Here is a 17,221-nt window from a genome sequence, read left to right as displayed (position 1 = left end):
TCTTCTTGAGAAAACATGAGGTGAAGTCAGTTACAAACTGCTTTACCGGCCACATTAATGACTAGTGACATCACAGTGGTGAAGACTGCAGGTTTATAAACCAACATTTTACTGCTGCGTGTCCAAACATCACCGATGTTAACGTCCCTAAAGCACGACTCAAGAGACAGACAGGTCCAGTTAAAGATCTGCTTCAGGCCTGAACAGACAGAGGACAGAACCAGACTGAGAAGAAAACCATGAGCTGCAAACTGCAGTGTCATGTATTGGTTTATGTTGATCACGTGAGCAGTGACGCATGGGGGCACAGGAAGTGTTAGGGAAGCCATGAGGCGGTTGTTCATCTAACGTTGGAACAATAAAGCAAGTAAAGGAGACACTTCGAGTGATGATTCAATTCAGGATGCATTCTAATTAAGTAATAAGATATGCACACAACAATGGCGACGAGGATGTCGGACTTCTGAAGAAAAGTGCAGCTGAGTAACGTTGGGAGACAGCTAGCATGGACAAGTCGGGACTTCAGCCGTTTGCATGCTACACAGAGCCAGCTACGCTAGGACCAAGATGGACTTGGTGGCTGACATTGTTTGAGTTGTATGCGGATGGACAAGGACTCATACTCACAGAGGATGCATCGGAGGTGAGGCTTTTATCAGATTATGTCCGAAAGTAACTTGAGGAGGGACGTGGGCTAACGCTCGCCCGCACGTTGGAACTGGCCTCACAGCGTGAAAGAATTGAGGAACAGATGGCAGCCATGTCGTTGAGTGATGGAAAAAGAGAGACGGAGACCATTCATCGCGTCACACAAAAAGTAGGGAAGTACGCAAAAACAAGAGGGAAATCAATGAACAAAGAGGAGGGCAAATCTAAAAGAAAATGTTACAGATGTGGGTACGCTGATCATATGGAGAAGGATCCCAAATGCCCTGCTCGTGGACAAACATGTCACAAATGTAATGGGAAAGATCATTTCTCAAAAATGTGCCGCACAAAGGGATCAAAGAAACAAAATGTGAATAATGTTGAAACAGAACAAAAAGAGTTTGCATTTATTGTAAGAGGTGATGATATGTCAGAGAGACTTACCTTTTGTGTGGGGGGAGTAGAACTGAAAATGTTAGTGGACTCTGGGGCTACAAGTAACATAATGGGAGAAAATGTGTGGGACGGATTGAAGGCAGAAAAGATCAAGTGTCATTCATATGTACCAAAAGAACAGAGAAAGTTATACTCATACTCATCCAGTCAAGCTCTACCTGTCAAAGGGGCTTTTAATTGTGAAATCACAATTGGCAACAAAACTGAACAGGCTGAATTTATTGTGATTAAAGGTAATGGGGAACCACTCCTGGGGAAAAAGACAGCCATTAAGTTGGGGGTGTTGAAAATAGGTGAGAATGTCTCAGCTGTCACAGACATTAAAGACTCTCTCCAGCTGCAATACCCAGATGTGTTCAAGGGAGTGGGAAAATTAAAGACCAAACAGATCAGTCTTTTCATTGACCCAAAAGTGAGACCCGTGGCTCAGTCATTACGACACATACCATTCAACCTCAGGGAGGCTGTTGAGAAAAAAATAAAAGAATTGATGGACATAGACATTATAGAACGTGTTGAAGGCCCCACTCCATGGGTAAATCCAGTGGTTGTGCTTCCAAAGGCTGATGGGGATATCAGGATGTGCCTAGATATGAGAAGAGCTAACAAGGCAATTGTAAGAGAACGATACCCTATCCCTACTGTGGATGAAATACTCCAAAGCATGAATGGTTCTGCTGTATTTAGCAAACTGGACTTGAAATGGGGCTATCATCAGTTAGAACTGACACCAGAATCACATGAAATAACGACGTTTGCAGTACACAATGGAGTGTACAGGTATAAGAGACTGATATTTGGTGTATCATCAGCCAGCGAGCAGTACCAGCAGGAGATAGCTGCTGCACTGGCTGGCTTTGAAGGTGTCGAGAATATATCAGATGATGTGATTGTGCATGCGCCAGACCAGGAAACACATGACAAGCGCCTGCACGCCATCATGAGGAGACTTTTGGAATGCGGATTAACGCTGAATCCCCAAAAATGCCAATTCAGCATGGACAAATTAGTATTCATGGGGATACTTTTGTCACAGAAAGGCATTGGACCAACAAAAGAAAGAGTGAGAGCTGTGATGGAGGCTAGAGAACCAGAGAACGCCACAGAGGTTAGAAGCTTCCTAGGACTTGTGGGTTACAGCAGTAGATTTATATCACAGTTTGCAACACTATCAGAACCACTGCGACGCCTGACCCGAAAAGACACACCATTTAACTTTGGACTGGAACAGAAAAGAGCATTTCAAGCTTTAAAGGATGAGCTAGTCAGAGCTGGTACCTTAGCCTTTTTTGATAAAGAAGCACCAACAAAAGTAATAGCAGATGCCAGTCCCGTAGGCTTAGGGGCAGTACTAGTGCAGGACCAGCAAGGAGAGATGGTACCTGTCCGCTATGTAAGCCGCAGTTTGACAGACTGTGAGAGATGATATTCTCAAACAGAGCGAGAAGCATTGGCGCTTGTGTGGGCTTGTGAAAGACTTCATCCTTATGTGTACGGCAGAAAGTTTGACTTAATCACAGACCACAAGCCATTGGAAATCATATACAGTCAGCGTTCGAAACCATGTGCACGCATAGAGCACTGGGTCCTCAGATTACAGCCTTATGCCTTCAGAGTGGTGCACGTACCAGGAAAACAGAACATAGCTGATCCCTTGTAACGACTGCTGGGGGACACGGCTAAGAAAGAGATACACAGACATGAGTCGGAGGAGTATGTGAGATTTGTTGCAGTGAGTGCCACACCCAAAGCACTTACAACCAGAGAGGCGGAGGAAGCCTCTGCTACTGACCCAGAACTAGAAGAGGTGCGCAAAGCAATCACAAGTGGACATTTTGAGAACTGTAAGCCATATGCACCAATTGCAAATGAACTATGTGTAATGGGATACTTAGTCCTCCGTGGAAATCGCATTGTGCTCCCACAAAGTTTGCAAGCCAGAGCACTTAGCCTGGCACATGAAGGACATTTAGGAATTGTCGGAACCAAACAACATCTCAGAACCAAACTGTGGTGGCCAGGCATGGACAAAGCCACTGAGAAATACTGCAAGGCATGTCACGGATGTCAGATTGTGGCCAGACCCGATCCACCTGAACCACTAAGAACCACTCCACTACCAGACGGTCCATGGCAGGATGTGGCCATAGATCTGTTAGGACCACTGCCAAGCAATCATTCCATACTTGTAGTAGTGGATTACTACAGTCACAATTATGAGTATGATGTGCTGACATCGACAACCACAGAGAAAATCATTGACAGTCTCGAGTCAATCTTCAGCAGACATGGGTTACCTGTCACCTGCAAATCAGATAACGGACCTCAGTTCAGATCTGACCTATTCAGAGAATATTGTGAAAATAATGAAATCAAACATGTGAGAACAACACCAAAGTGGGCTCAGGCTAACGGAGAAGTCGAGCGCCAAAAATCATCACTGATGAAAAGAATCAAAATTGCTCAAGCAGAAGGGCTGGATTGGAAATACGAACTGAGAAAATATGTGACTGTTTACAGGAGCATAGCGCATGCTACTACAGGAAAGAGCCCTGCTGAACTCCTCTTTAACCGAAAAATAAGGGGGAAGTTACCAGACATCTGTGAATCACACACAGCAGCACTGGAGGTGCGTGATAAAGATGCAGAAGAAAAAGGAAAGGCAAAATTATATGCTGATGAAAGAAGAAAGGCTCAATGGACATTGGAGATACAGTACTCATTCAGCAGGACAGAGTGGATAAGTTCTCCACACCATTCCACCCAACACCACATAAAATTGTGAGCTAAACAGGAAATCAAGTTGTGGTTGAATCTCCAACAGGAGCACATTACAAAAGGAACACCATACATGTGAAAAGATACGAGACAACAGAGCATAAGGAAATGTACAGTACACAAGAAGAAACCTCAAGAGAGGAGAACAGTGTGCTGGGTGTGGACGCACTTGCAGAGAATAATATCATTCAAACACCACACCAGGACACTCATATATCAGACATGACAAGAACCAGACCCCAAAGGGTTAAAAGGGCACCTGAAAGATATGGTGATTTTGTGTTGAAGTGAACAGTATACTAAATGTGAGTGTATTGTGAAGGGTTGTTCTAAAACTTTAGTGTTGAAAAACACATACTGTATGTATGCAGTTGGTGGGATGTATCCAGCTAGGAAAAAGAGCTGAGAGGGGAAGTTTTGAAAGTCAGTTATATTTCATATTTGGCAGACTTTGTTTAAGAGGTTAATTATTATTTCCAAGAAAAGGAGGGATGTCATGTATTGGTTTATGTTGATCACGTGAGCAGTGACGCATGGGGGCACAGGAAGTGTGAGGGAAGCCATGAGGCAGTTGTTCATCTAACGTTGGAACAATAAAGCAAGTAAAGGAGACACTTCGAGTGATGATTCATTTCAGGATGCATTCTAATTAAGTAATAAGATATGCACACAACATGCAGGAAGACTCAGTTGTAGTCCAGCTCAGTCATCGGACAGAGAGTCTTCCAGTCCACTGAAGACATCTTCTACGTCAATGACATGAAGCCTCGGGGACTTTTTACTGCTCACAACCTGCTCTGGATCAGATGTGACGTCATCAACCACTGAACATTTATTAACATGGTATCATTTAATAGGTCAAATAAAATCATGTAGTTACATTTAAATATGAATAAAACTTCAGTTCAAACTTCTTTCCATCAGGGGAAAAGTGGAGTGTTTCCCATCATGCACTGTGTTCTGTGGAGAGAAGAGAAACATCTGCAGCTTCTTTATGATTTAAAGGTCCCATATTATGAAAAACACGTTTTCTCTGGTCTCTCTATATATAAACTGGTCCTCCCTGAGGCTGCCAACTCCCAGAATGAGGAAAACAAGCGAGTCCTGCATGGTCTCTGCAGCCCACCAACTGGTAAAATGGCGCCCCTACAGGCTGTTCAGATTCTGCTCCTTTCGTTACGTAACGAAAGGAGTCATTAACATAGTCCCGCCTCCTCTGCGCGGTGATAGGATATATCCGAGAGCTGAACGTTCTTCCCCGAGGTGAAGTTCGGTGTGTCAAACTGTAAGCTAGCAGTGAGACAGCAGTTTTTCAAAATGTCGTCGGTCAAAGTTAGACACGCAAATTGCTCTGTTGTTGATTGTTCAAGTCAACACCAGTGCCTATATTCTGTCCCAACTACAGAAGAACAGAAGACACAGTGGCTGCGTTTCATTTTTAATGACAACGTGCCGGCTGCAGCTCGTGTTAGCATGTATGTGTGTGCTAACCACTTCACGTCGGACAGCTTCAGTAACGAGGGTCAGTACAAGGCTGGATTTGCCTCGACACTGACCCTCATTAAAGGGTCTGTCCCAACCATACGGGACCCAGCAACTGCACCCCAGCCACAGGTAAGTGTCGCCACGTTGTGATGTTATTAACTGTTACCTACTAGTATGGTGAAGTCAGCTGGAAATTTGGCTAAGTAGTTAGCTCCGCTTCGGTCCGCTATGCAATGGCGTTTGATGCTGAGGGTTCAGACTGACTGACAGCAGCAGCAGTAGTTTTGTTTGTTGTTTGTTACGTTTTCTTCAGTCACTGTCTGCCTGATGAACAAGATTTCTGGTCAGACTCGACTCTGTAGAAGAGACTATGTAAGACGATCGATGCTGATGAAGGTTCTCATTCATCCAGGTCCTGGTCAACCCTGCAACTCCCCTGCAGTTAGTCAGAACGGAGGAACCGTCTTGGATGAAAGGCGGAGTGTCTTCAAGAAGCTGAAGAAAGTCCGGTTGTCTGCGATACAGCACTTTGTGTGACACCATGGACACAGAAAAGACTTGTGAAGTAATTAAACTATATCATGGCCAGCAGGTATCTATAGCATGATGCTGTGAACACACATTTCAAACAAATCAACTACAAACTGTAAAAGTTGCTGATGGTTAAAACACATCCTGCCTTTACGTTCTTCAGTGTCCAGAATCAGAGGACACAACAATGATGGAGCTGACGGAAGAAACGTTGTTCTTCACCTTTATGTTGTTCATTATTCTGACAGGATGTCTCATCAAACTCTTATTGGACTGATCTGAAATCTGCACTGTGACACTTAACTGAAATACTACTGAGAAGCATGACTACGATGTATACCATGTATACGCAACAGTTATAGTTTGTATTTTATCTATTGTGTTTATTTAAATAATACAGTTTTATATTTTTATAAACCATGTCGTCCTTCTTCTCACCTCGGTGCTGCTCACTGACTTTAGCCTCTCTAATCTGGACTTTAAATGACATTATGACCAAACTAAGTCCTTTATCAAGTCCTTCAGATGTTTCCAACATAAAGGTCAGCAGAGGGCGCTCTGCACTTTAAAGTTATTCATTAGGTGGATTTAGTTTCCCACAAGTTAAAGTCTCAAACAGCTGTCAGGCTTCCAACTAAAAATAAGAAATGACATCAAGAATAAGTCATCATAACACATCCAGGAAACAGACCATTAACTCTAATCACATCATAAACTCACTAACATCATTGTGTTCATGTGTGTTGTGTATGATTACACTGTGCAGGTCTGTACATCCTGTATGTGAGCTTCATACTCTCTAAACTGGATTCAATATAAAATGAGCTCAGAACTTTTATTTGGTGTCGAGTTCATACAATAATTTGTAACATTTCTACATTAAAATGTCTAAAATGACCTTTTTCATATACTTTGTTAAGTTTTGTTCTAATATTATCTTAAATGTTTCAAACAATGTTCAAACCCACTAAAATGGTTTCATTTAGTCTCCTGACTTTTATTTTGAAACTACCTCTGGTGCCAGTTTAGTAAAAAACATAAAGAAATGTAAATGAGATATAAAACAGTTCCACAGTATGAAGCATCATGTTGAGACACGAAGATAACTGACATGCAGGACAACATTTGTCTGAATGGGCTCAACTCAAATTCACATGATGAAGAGTGAGTAGTGACACAAAGAAGAAGAGACTTTTCAAACTAAAGTACCACCAGTTATATTCCTTTTGTTCCCTCTGAATCTATGAGGAACACTGCTGACAGCTTATTGATGGAGCAAGTTTATTGATGCAGAAAAATACATTTATATATATAAAAACATGAAATACAGAAAATATCAAGCATTTTTAAAATTACAGAAGAAGCTTGTATGTTAACAGGATGCGTTTTCTACATAAAATACATTAAATGTTATAAATGTTATAATGTTTTAATCAGAAGCCACAGAAGAAGCTGACTTTAAAGTGGCACTATCACCTCGTACCGAGTGTCCACACATAATATTTGTTCTCTGCAACAACAAACAACAACAAAGGCGTCAGAACATACTGGACGTAAACAACAACAAATTTCAATGATTATATGTGATGATCTAAACTCTTTATACCAAATACAACAGAAGATTAAAACTATATGATACAGTTATTTTAAATGAGCTGCTGTTAGATTAACTTTACAAAATGCTGTGTGTTATTTGTTCAGCACAGCTGCACACAGTGATCACAGAGAAGCTGCCAAAGTACAAATGGAGTTTGTCATGTTGTCATCTGTTCTGTTGGTTTAGTTGTTACAGAATTCTTTATTGAGCTGAAAGAAACAGAAAGTCAACAAAAAGATTCAGGACGACGTCACGATCAACATGTTTTATCACATCTGACTCCATCTCTCCCCTACCACACTCTCCTAATAAAGAACTCTCTGTCTGTTTTTACAATCAATAAAAGAATATGTGAGATTATTAGATTATTCTTACAGGATTGATCAGTGAATCATTGACAGTTAATTGTCTTATTCTAGTATTTCTAACAGCTCCATGGTGAATAAAAGGTATAAACTGTACCATGTTCAGCTTCTTGACGGCCTCTGATTGTGTCATAGAGACAAACATCACCTACAGAGAAATGAAAATCAAGACAAGGTGAGTTTAATCACTTTAACTGTAACAACTAATGAATCATGTGAGACCTCAGATTCTTTGGATCATTTAAAATGTGTGTAGGCTCAAAAGACTGAGACCACGCAACAATTCTATCCTGAAAATGATAAAATCAGTCTTTCCTCCAGTCATCTGTCTTGTTCATCAACTAAGAAGTGTTTTAGGAACGGCTGATCGTCCTCGAGGCGACTACAAGACAGCTTTCCTTTGTCACATTTCACCTGATTGGATTCTTGTGTGTGCGCTTATCAAATTCTGTATCTGTGATGAAGTTGCTTTTCCATCTGTCAGGGAGCAAAGCTTGATTTATTGATCTTCTGATGGTTTGTGTTGTGGAATTTCAGAAAACAATTAGGAGAATTCAGAGAACTACAAACATGATCATGGAGGAACAAAATAACAGCACAATTGTCTGCACAGAGCATTGTCAAATGCAGCTATCCTTATGTTGTACTGGCTGTTGCCATTGAAGAGGCCAGCTTGGCTGACAAGCCGGGGTGACCGTTGTGGTCCAGAAAACTGTAGATCATATCAAGGTTAAGAAGTAGGCTAAATGAGTGTTCCAGAGAAGAGCACAAGATAGACCTGATGCGGTCAAACGAGTTCTGGCTGCCAGCCGGTGGAGGCTGTGTGTTCACAGGTAGAGCAGAAAGGTCAGAGCTGGAATCAGACTCTGAAAGAGACAGTGACCTTGGTGGGAGACCTCTGGACTCCTGGGCAAGGTGACTGGTCTGCTGGGGACTAGCAGACTGACATCAAGAATAAGGGTGCTATCACATCCCCTACCACTGCTGAGGTCTGTGTGGCAGATGCTGACTTCAAGAAAGAAAGCAGTCAAGAGGATTAGAAGACTGTGTGGAACTAGGAGGGGAGGTGTCTCCTTGTCAGAGGAGAGCATTTCTGCAGTCTTTGTCTTACCTAGCTCTGGGTTGTGCTGAGTAATCTAATGCTCGTCCACAGGCTCTCCTGCTGGGCCAACGTGTATCTCCCATACTACTCTGCATATTTTTGGTATTTCCTGCATGTTGAGATTTCTTGGTCTGCAGTGCGTGCTGATGCTATAGCACATGGTTTCATGGAGGTTGTGTAAGATCAACGATAGGATCTCCTCCAGCCCTGGTGCATTATATCCCTGAAAATATGTGGCCCTCAGGCACCTATAATATTCTTTAGGAGAATCTTGCTTCTCTTGCATGATGGCTAAGGCAGAGTCGGTGTGCACTGAATACTCAGCCCACAGAGCATGAGAAAGTGCTGAATAGTGGTCTTGGGTTCCTGGTGGGAGTGTCTCCATGAAGACATAGATGCTCCTGGTTGTCGACTTCTAGACCAGCTTAAGTTTGTCACGCATTGAGGTGTGAAGAAGATCAAAGAGACAACAAGCTCCCGGAGATAGTCAACAATGTTTGACTCAGGGCTGTCTGAGTCAAAGCGCTCTACGTCTCTTGCAAGGAACTCAATCTGATGAATGTGGAGGCCATGTTCCCAGGTTGGACCTGTGTCATCTGAGTCGTCTGAACTGCTAGAGTCCCTCATATTGCTAAAGCAATCAGAATGGTGGTCCCCCCTTCATGGTGGGGATGAAGTCTGCTCAAGAGTAATACTGCAGACATTGTGATATCCTTGCTCCTTTGGGCAATGGTGGCACGGCTGTGCCTGGACTCGGGCACCCTACTCTTGGGTGGGGCACCTGTGTCCACCAAGCATGGCCTTGGTCGTGCTGGATGGCCGTAGGGTGTCAACTGGTCAGGGGCAACACCACTGGTAGCAGTTGTGAACCCTTAGTTGACTGAGGTGGCCTGCTTGTGTGTGGTTTGGAGTTCAACAATCTGTCTATCTCGTCTTTCCTGACCTGGATGTCGCAGTCATCACGCTGCACAGCCTGGTAGCTGTTCTGCAGCTGGCCAAGCCATTCTTGGCTTGCTGCTGCTTGCAGCTTGGCTTTGCAATGGGTGAGTAGTGCTACTTGACCAAGCACCTCGGGTGAGGTGTGTTGCAGCTTTCCAGCTAGGTCGTTGACATAGCTTATTAGCTCCTGTATTTTCCCATCACAGGTACTAATGTCATAGCTATTACTGTATTGACCCGAATATAGGACGACCCTGATTATAAGACGACCCCTCTTTTTAAGACTTATCCTCAGAAAAAGAGTCTGATAACCAAAATTCGTCTCTCAATACAAACTCACATACCCTCCTGTCAATCTTTTAAGCGGCTGTTTAGAGGACCACGATAAGATTTTCTCTTACTGTGAGCGTTTTCAGACGATCTTTTTGGACCCGCCATCTTCGGACGTTACACTCCATAACTCCATATTTCTTGGCTGGCTGGCAGTTGTTGGCGCCTTCGCTGCATTGATCACCATTATCTTAACATTAGCATCATAGCTCCGCCTCAGATGTCTGTTAACTTGCCCCACTTTTGATCCACTTTGCTCCGTAAAATCACCACGTCTCTCCATTTTTCATCTCCTGTCACTTCTTCTCCGCTGTGATTGACAGATAACCCAGCCACAGTGTCAGTGACATCCCTACAATAAGATGGCGCCCTCTGCTGTTGCGGTCGTGTAGCGACCCAGACAGCATGTGTCAACGGTTAGACCCCGATTATAAGACGACCCCACTTTTTCACATAATTTTCATGGAAAAAAACCTTGTCCTATATTCGGGTCAATACGGTAAGTGGTCTCCTTTATGAGGAGGCAAAGAAGACCAGCGATCACATTCTGCAGGGCTGCGTCGTCTGACTCATAAGGAGCTCCTGTTCCTGTCATACCAAAGTCTACGTCTACTCATTTTACTGAAGTACCGGCAACAGCCAGTGGGTTCAACAACTTGTGTGAGGCTGTTGTGTTGCTGATGCACAGGTGAGAGGCTTTACCTGTGACTGACAATCCTACATGTTAGTAGGTGTTATGCTAATTACTCTCAGGCAACCTATCCTGTTAGAATGTTAATGAGGTGGTTTCAAACCGCAATTAAAGACTTGGCAAGTTGTGAGTACTTCATCTGCAATACATCTGGTTTAAGATGTCCTCACATAGGGCAACATTGTTGGTAGTTGATGGTAGGGCAGGTGTAGTTCTTAGAAATGAATAATCATTGATAACAATTCATTCAGGAACACTCTCGTCATTTGCTTAAATCATTAATTGCGACAAATGATATACAGTTAGACTTGGCGCTGAAGGCTCCTCTCCGGGAGCTCCTTCTAGCAAGACGTAACTCTGAGACTGCTGTTAAAAACGGGCATGCAGTTGCTCTTATTTTCTCCATTTATCCGTTCATTGCTGAACTGACGAGGCATTCAGGTGCGCTCTCAGACAATGGGAGATGGGAGTTGTCAAACTTGTGGGGGCTGTGTCAAGCAGGCGCCACTACTGGAGGTTAGGGTCAATGCACTTTCCTTTATTAGTGCAAGGAGTCTGCTCTGATGTCAGAACCATGTGGATGGTCCCAACACAAGTTAATCCTCCCAAACCTACATTAGTTTAGGTTCTATTCTCTAAGCTCATGAAGCAGCCCTAACATACATGGTAATCTGTAAACAACAAATAAGTGGGAAGTTACTGCAGAGCTTCTCACCTCTGACTAAGTGAAAAATAAAAATAAAAGCCTTGGTTTGTCAGAGATCCGTCTTGTAGACGCTATGCTACAGCAGCTTCCAACTGCTAAGGTTGCTAATATAAACTCATAGTTCAGATGTCACTTGGAGATTCACAGATCGATTGGCAACCGATCGCAATCTGCCGATAATACCCTTATCGGTTTTGAACCGAGTTCTCAAAATAGATCAAAGCAGGCCGATCAGATGACATTTCAATATAGAGTGCATTGACTGCATGCAGGGTGGGAATTTCACGGCGGCTACGGCAGCAACCCACACTTTGGCCTTGATGCCACGTTAAAAAAATCTCATTGTACGGCCACAGTGGCCTTTGTGCCCCTGAGCGCACAGAAGTCACTCACAGTAACTTCGGTGAGTCCGCAGTTCGCGCAGGTGGAGTCTCATCATCACATCGATGACCTCACGTGAAAGCCTCTCAAACAGCAGCAGCTTCTCAAAACAGAAGAACAAAACTTACAGCACAGCGAGCGAGCTCAGCCGGTTTTGACATGATACATAACTGGCTTATGTGGTAGGATTTAGTTTGGTAAAGTTGGAAATATATTCACAGATTCAAACTTACCGGATCAATAACTCATAAGTGAAACCTTGTTAAAACACAAACGATGGGTCTTTCCTACCATAGTAAGGTAGACAACGAGCTACAACCGTATTTTTATCAAAACCAGCGGTCCTCCGGGTCTGTATGGTCAGACGTCTGTGAGACGAGGGCGCAGGGACTGTCTACAATGTGCAACACCGAAAAGTGAAACTACAAAAAATATCCAATAACTTCACAATTATTCAGAGTGTAGTGTCACCAAAATCACTCCACACATCAGTGGTCTCCTGCTGGTTATTCTACAATTTCTTGTTTGGAAATATTGTGCTTTGCTATAATTTTGGGGAATTTCTATTGGGAGAAATATTCAATAACACTAATATTCAGTGTGGTGTCACAAAAATCACCCAACACTAACCCTACTTAACAAAAATTGTTTTCTAATGTAATATTAACTTGATATTGGTATTAAAAAATATTTTAATACATAATCCATGTGAAGTGAAGGCCAAATGGACTTGCCCCTAAAATGACGAAATTCCCACCCTGACTGCATGCATTCCCACTAGTAATCTACAGTTACTCTATGTAAGCTGAGTCCAAGTTGTCTCTAAGATAGTCTCTAGAGTGTGAAATATTGCACATTGCCTGAGCCTGCAATAAAACAGTGGTCAATTCATGATACTCTCTCATCTCCTAATAGAATAATAATGATAATAATAATACAATGTCAATGTTGTGTAAGAAGAATCATTAATTGAATATATAAAAGTGACACAAGACAACAACATAGAAGAATTTATGGATTTGACGCTGGGATCGGTGATTGGCAATATCGGGATCAGCAGATACTGCTTTTGGTGATTGGTGCATCTCTAATGTCAATATGCCCTCATCTATACGTTATCGGGCTGAAGCTTTATACAGAGTATGTACGTCATCTTACTCCCAGTGTGGTCACTTTGGGTCTGTCTTTGACAACCGATCCAGGTTCTGTCAAGTGTTTCACAGTTTATATAGACTCACACTTTCTTAGCACTTTCTGATTATTTCCAGGTTCACGTGACAATATTAGAGATTGTCAATGGTCTCAGACTTTTGGACCTCACTCTATCAGTATATCAGATTAGATTTTTAATATGAGTTTACTCGCTTACCATGGAGAAGAGCGGAGTAATGATCATTCTCGTGGTCCACACGATCTGCGTTGGTGCTCTCAGACTGGACTGGTCTACAACACGTATCAGATACAGAACATTTAAACAGGAACATAAAATTTGTTGATGTCACGTTCAACATGAGATAAGAGAGTGTTGCACCAACCTGGCGAAGCCTGAATCTGCAAAAGAGACACTTGCTGTTAGATGTGTAACTGTCATCAAATGTCATTTTAGAAAAATATGCTCAAGGATCATCATTGAGTAATTTACAGTTAAATTAAATTGTCTTATTCTAGTATTTCTAACAGCTCCATGGTGAATAAAAGGTATAAACTGTACCATGTTCAGCTTCTTGGGGGCATCTGATTGTGTCATAGAGACAAACATCACCTACAGAGAAGTAAATATCAAGCCAAGGTTACTGTACAATACTTATTAAACAAACTCAGATTTAATAGATAACTTAAAAATATAATATGTTACAAATAAAGATTAATTCAACTGCTTACTGTGCTGAAGACTGGAGTAATGATCATTCTCGTAGTCCACACGATCTGCGTTGGTGCTCTCAGACTGGACTGGTCTACAACACATATCAGATACAGAACATTTAAACAGGAACATAAAAATGTGTTGATGTTACGTTCAACATGAGATGAGAGAGTGTTGCACCTACCTGACGAAGCATGAATCTGTGAAAGAGACACTTGTTGTAAGATGGTTGTTATACTGCTGTTAACTCTCATGAGGTCAGAGTATGTGTGTGTATTAGAATAATTAAAGAACATGTAATAACAGAAGAAGAACATCTTACTCTTGGACACTCTGTAGCAAAACAAAACGAGCAGAGGAATAACAAGAACGATTCCACAAACCAGCCCAACAATCAACAGTACAGGAAATGAAGAGCTGTCAGGCCTGGTCACCGCTGGAATATCTAGGAAAACAATATTTGCCTAAATGTATTTCTCAGTCAAAAACAGTTTACATAAAATGCAGCAATTGTTTTAATCCTACTCACCCTGAACTGACATCCAGCTCTGTGCTGACTCTCGTCCTGAGTGTTGACACTTGTAGAATCCTTCATCTGACTTTGACACTGCAGAGATTTTTAACTCCCATCTGCTGTCACTTTGAATGACTTTCTCATTGTGATAGAAAAACACAATGGAGTCAAATGTGTGACTTCTTAATCTGCAGCTCAGACTAACAGAATGTCCTTCAGTCACAGGACGGGCAGGGCTCAGCAGGATCATATCTCCACCTGTAAAACAGTCAAAGAATACCAGGTTTCAGTCAGAGATCAGCTGGTTGAGGAACTTGAGAATGAGCTGATGTAGAGAGACGAGAAAAGACATACTGGGTTTTTTTCTTTAACATTGTTGTCACTGATTTAACAGTAATCACATAATCTGACAGTTCCTTGTCATACACCTTGTATGTCTAATGTTCAAGAACTGTGGTTTCTGGGCTCCCTTCCTCAAAAGGCGTCGGCGTGTAGTTTGATGATAAAAGAATTCTGCGGAGGCCAGGCTGGGTGGAATGATAGAGCAATCTTTATTGAAACAGATCTCCAGCCAGTGTCCGAATCAGAATCAGCCGCATTCTGATGTTCTCAAATCTATGGCAATGTAATGCCAAACGCTTTGCCTTCTGCCCCACGGATGTAATTTTGGGGGAAGAAACAGGGAACATGTCCCCTGCACTTTTTCAAAAGACCGTTTTGGTCCCCTGCAGTTTTTACCTTCCAAAAACAATGTTGCACTTTAGTAAACAGAGACACGTCAAACACTAGGACCGAGCAGAAAATGGCCACTCAAGCTGAAGCCTGTTTCTCTGAGTTTAGACCCGCCCACAAGCTCCTCGACTGGCTCTGCCGTTTCTTGTGTGATTGGCCGTCCCCGCTGTCACTCCATTTTGCTTGTACACCGATCTGCTAGTTGCCCAGGAGTCCTTATTAATCTCCAGCCGCTCCTCTCTGGGTCATGTTCGCTATAAGGATTGTAATATCAGAGGTTTCATTTACATAAATGTTTGAATCGGTGTCCATGTGCTGGGGCGTTTATTTGTTTCAATCACTTAACAGACCAGACGTTTATTTGGGACCAGGTGTTTAATACAGTAGTTGCGCGTCTTCTGCAAGTAAAGTTGTTGCGGCCGAGGAAATGATTCAGCCAACCAGCACTCGCGGCAAACTCCTCATCTATGCTATCAGTTACGGTGGCGTACATTTGTTTCTCCATCGCCCTGATCATTTTACGGGACAATCTCTCATGGCGTGCCCGCTTGCTGATGACTAATTCCCGCATGTCTATGTCAAGCTCCTCGCTAGCCTTCTTCCTCCCTCCACCAGGCAGCCTGGCCCTGTTCCTGTCCTCCTAAGACAGACGCTGAAGCTCAGTTTAATTTTTTTGCCAGTCTCTCACTCGTTGGGGTCGACAGAGAAACATCTAGCGGCTGCTTCTCCCGAGTTTTCCTCTGCATATTTCATGAGAGAAATTTTTAATTTCAAGTCGTACTTTTTTTTTTTTTTGCTGCACCGGAGCCATGGCGATCATCAATGTGATATTGAGTGACAGAAAGCAGCACAATATGTGAAAAAGGCGAAGAAGAAAAACATGCAGTGTCAGTGGACACCTCTTCTTCCCTGAGTAAAAAAAATAAATGAATTAGACCCTGCATTTATTTGTAAGTGGCGGTTATGTATAAAAAAATACACCTGCACCTGGCGTTTAAAGGGGACCCTGCAGTTAATTGAAACCTGGCTATTATTTGGTAATTTACAGTACTCAAAGAAATGCGTTATACCCAACCTCGCAAAAACATTCATTGGCTCCCAATAAAGCAGCATATCCACTTCAAGATCCTCCTCATCAATTACAAAGCTCTCAATAATCTTGTAAAGTATCTTTGAGTTTTATTGAAACTGCTGATAAATAAAATGTATTATTGTTATTATTATCATTATTATAACTGTAGAGCCTTAACAATGCAACGGTTTTTAAAAAAGCTTATATTTAATGCCAAAGAGATACACTTATTTTCATGTATTATTTTTATGTTGAAAGGCAGCAACTGTTTTAAAAAAACACCAACAATGAAAGATTTAGGGAAAAATATAGTAAAACCTCAGATTACAAATGTGATTTTATTCATCCAAACTCATGAAAATCTGGAAACTAAGTTTGTTCCTCATAAAATTAGGTCTGTTCACCATTTATACCAAAAATAAGTGTAAAATTGGTGTTAGTGAGTTGGAGTGAAGTTGACTAACAAGGTGAAAAACAGAATTGGGTGATAATGTTTTGCTACATGATTCACAACCAGTCAAACAAAAAAGGGAACAGTAAACTTAAAAGTAGCAATAGAAAACTAGAAGAACTACCAGAAAACACAGTGAAATGAAAGAGGTGGAGTTTTATTAAAAATACTTGTGTCCCCCCCAACCTCTGAAATCAAAATTTCGTCCTTGCTCTGCCCTATCAGAAAATCCTATCGAGCTCTCAGTGTTAGGACATCTACCAAGTACCAACTCACCTTCTCTCCTTGTAAGAGCCTTTTAAAGTCCCTTGGGCTGTACCTGCCTACTTGTAATTGGTCACTGTGAAGGGTTGAGGGTCCATCTTTCCAATAGACTGAAAAAGGAGTTGGTCTATCTCCCTGCTTATCTCCCATATATGACAAAGTCTGTTACTGTCTCTCATTAGGTCTTGTATTCCAAAATTACCTAAATGATCCCTCTATCCTATTCTGGAGATGTACACGTTTAGACATCTCCCTCCATCTGACATAGAGGTCAGACCAGTAGCCTTGTCTTCTGCTAACCTTTGACACTCACAC

The sequence above is a fragment of the Sparus aurata genome, chromosome 10 (genome assembly GCF_900880675.1).
Source record: "Sparus aurata chromosome 10, fSpaAur1.1, whole genome shotgun sequence".
NCBI lineage: Eukaryota > Metazoa > Chordata > Actinopteri > Spariformes > Sparidae > Sparus > Sparus aurata.
This window is presented reverse-complemented; position numbering follows the sequence as displayed.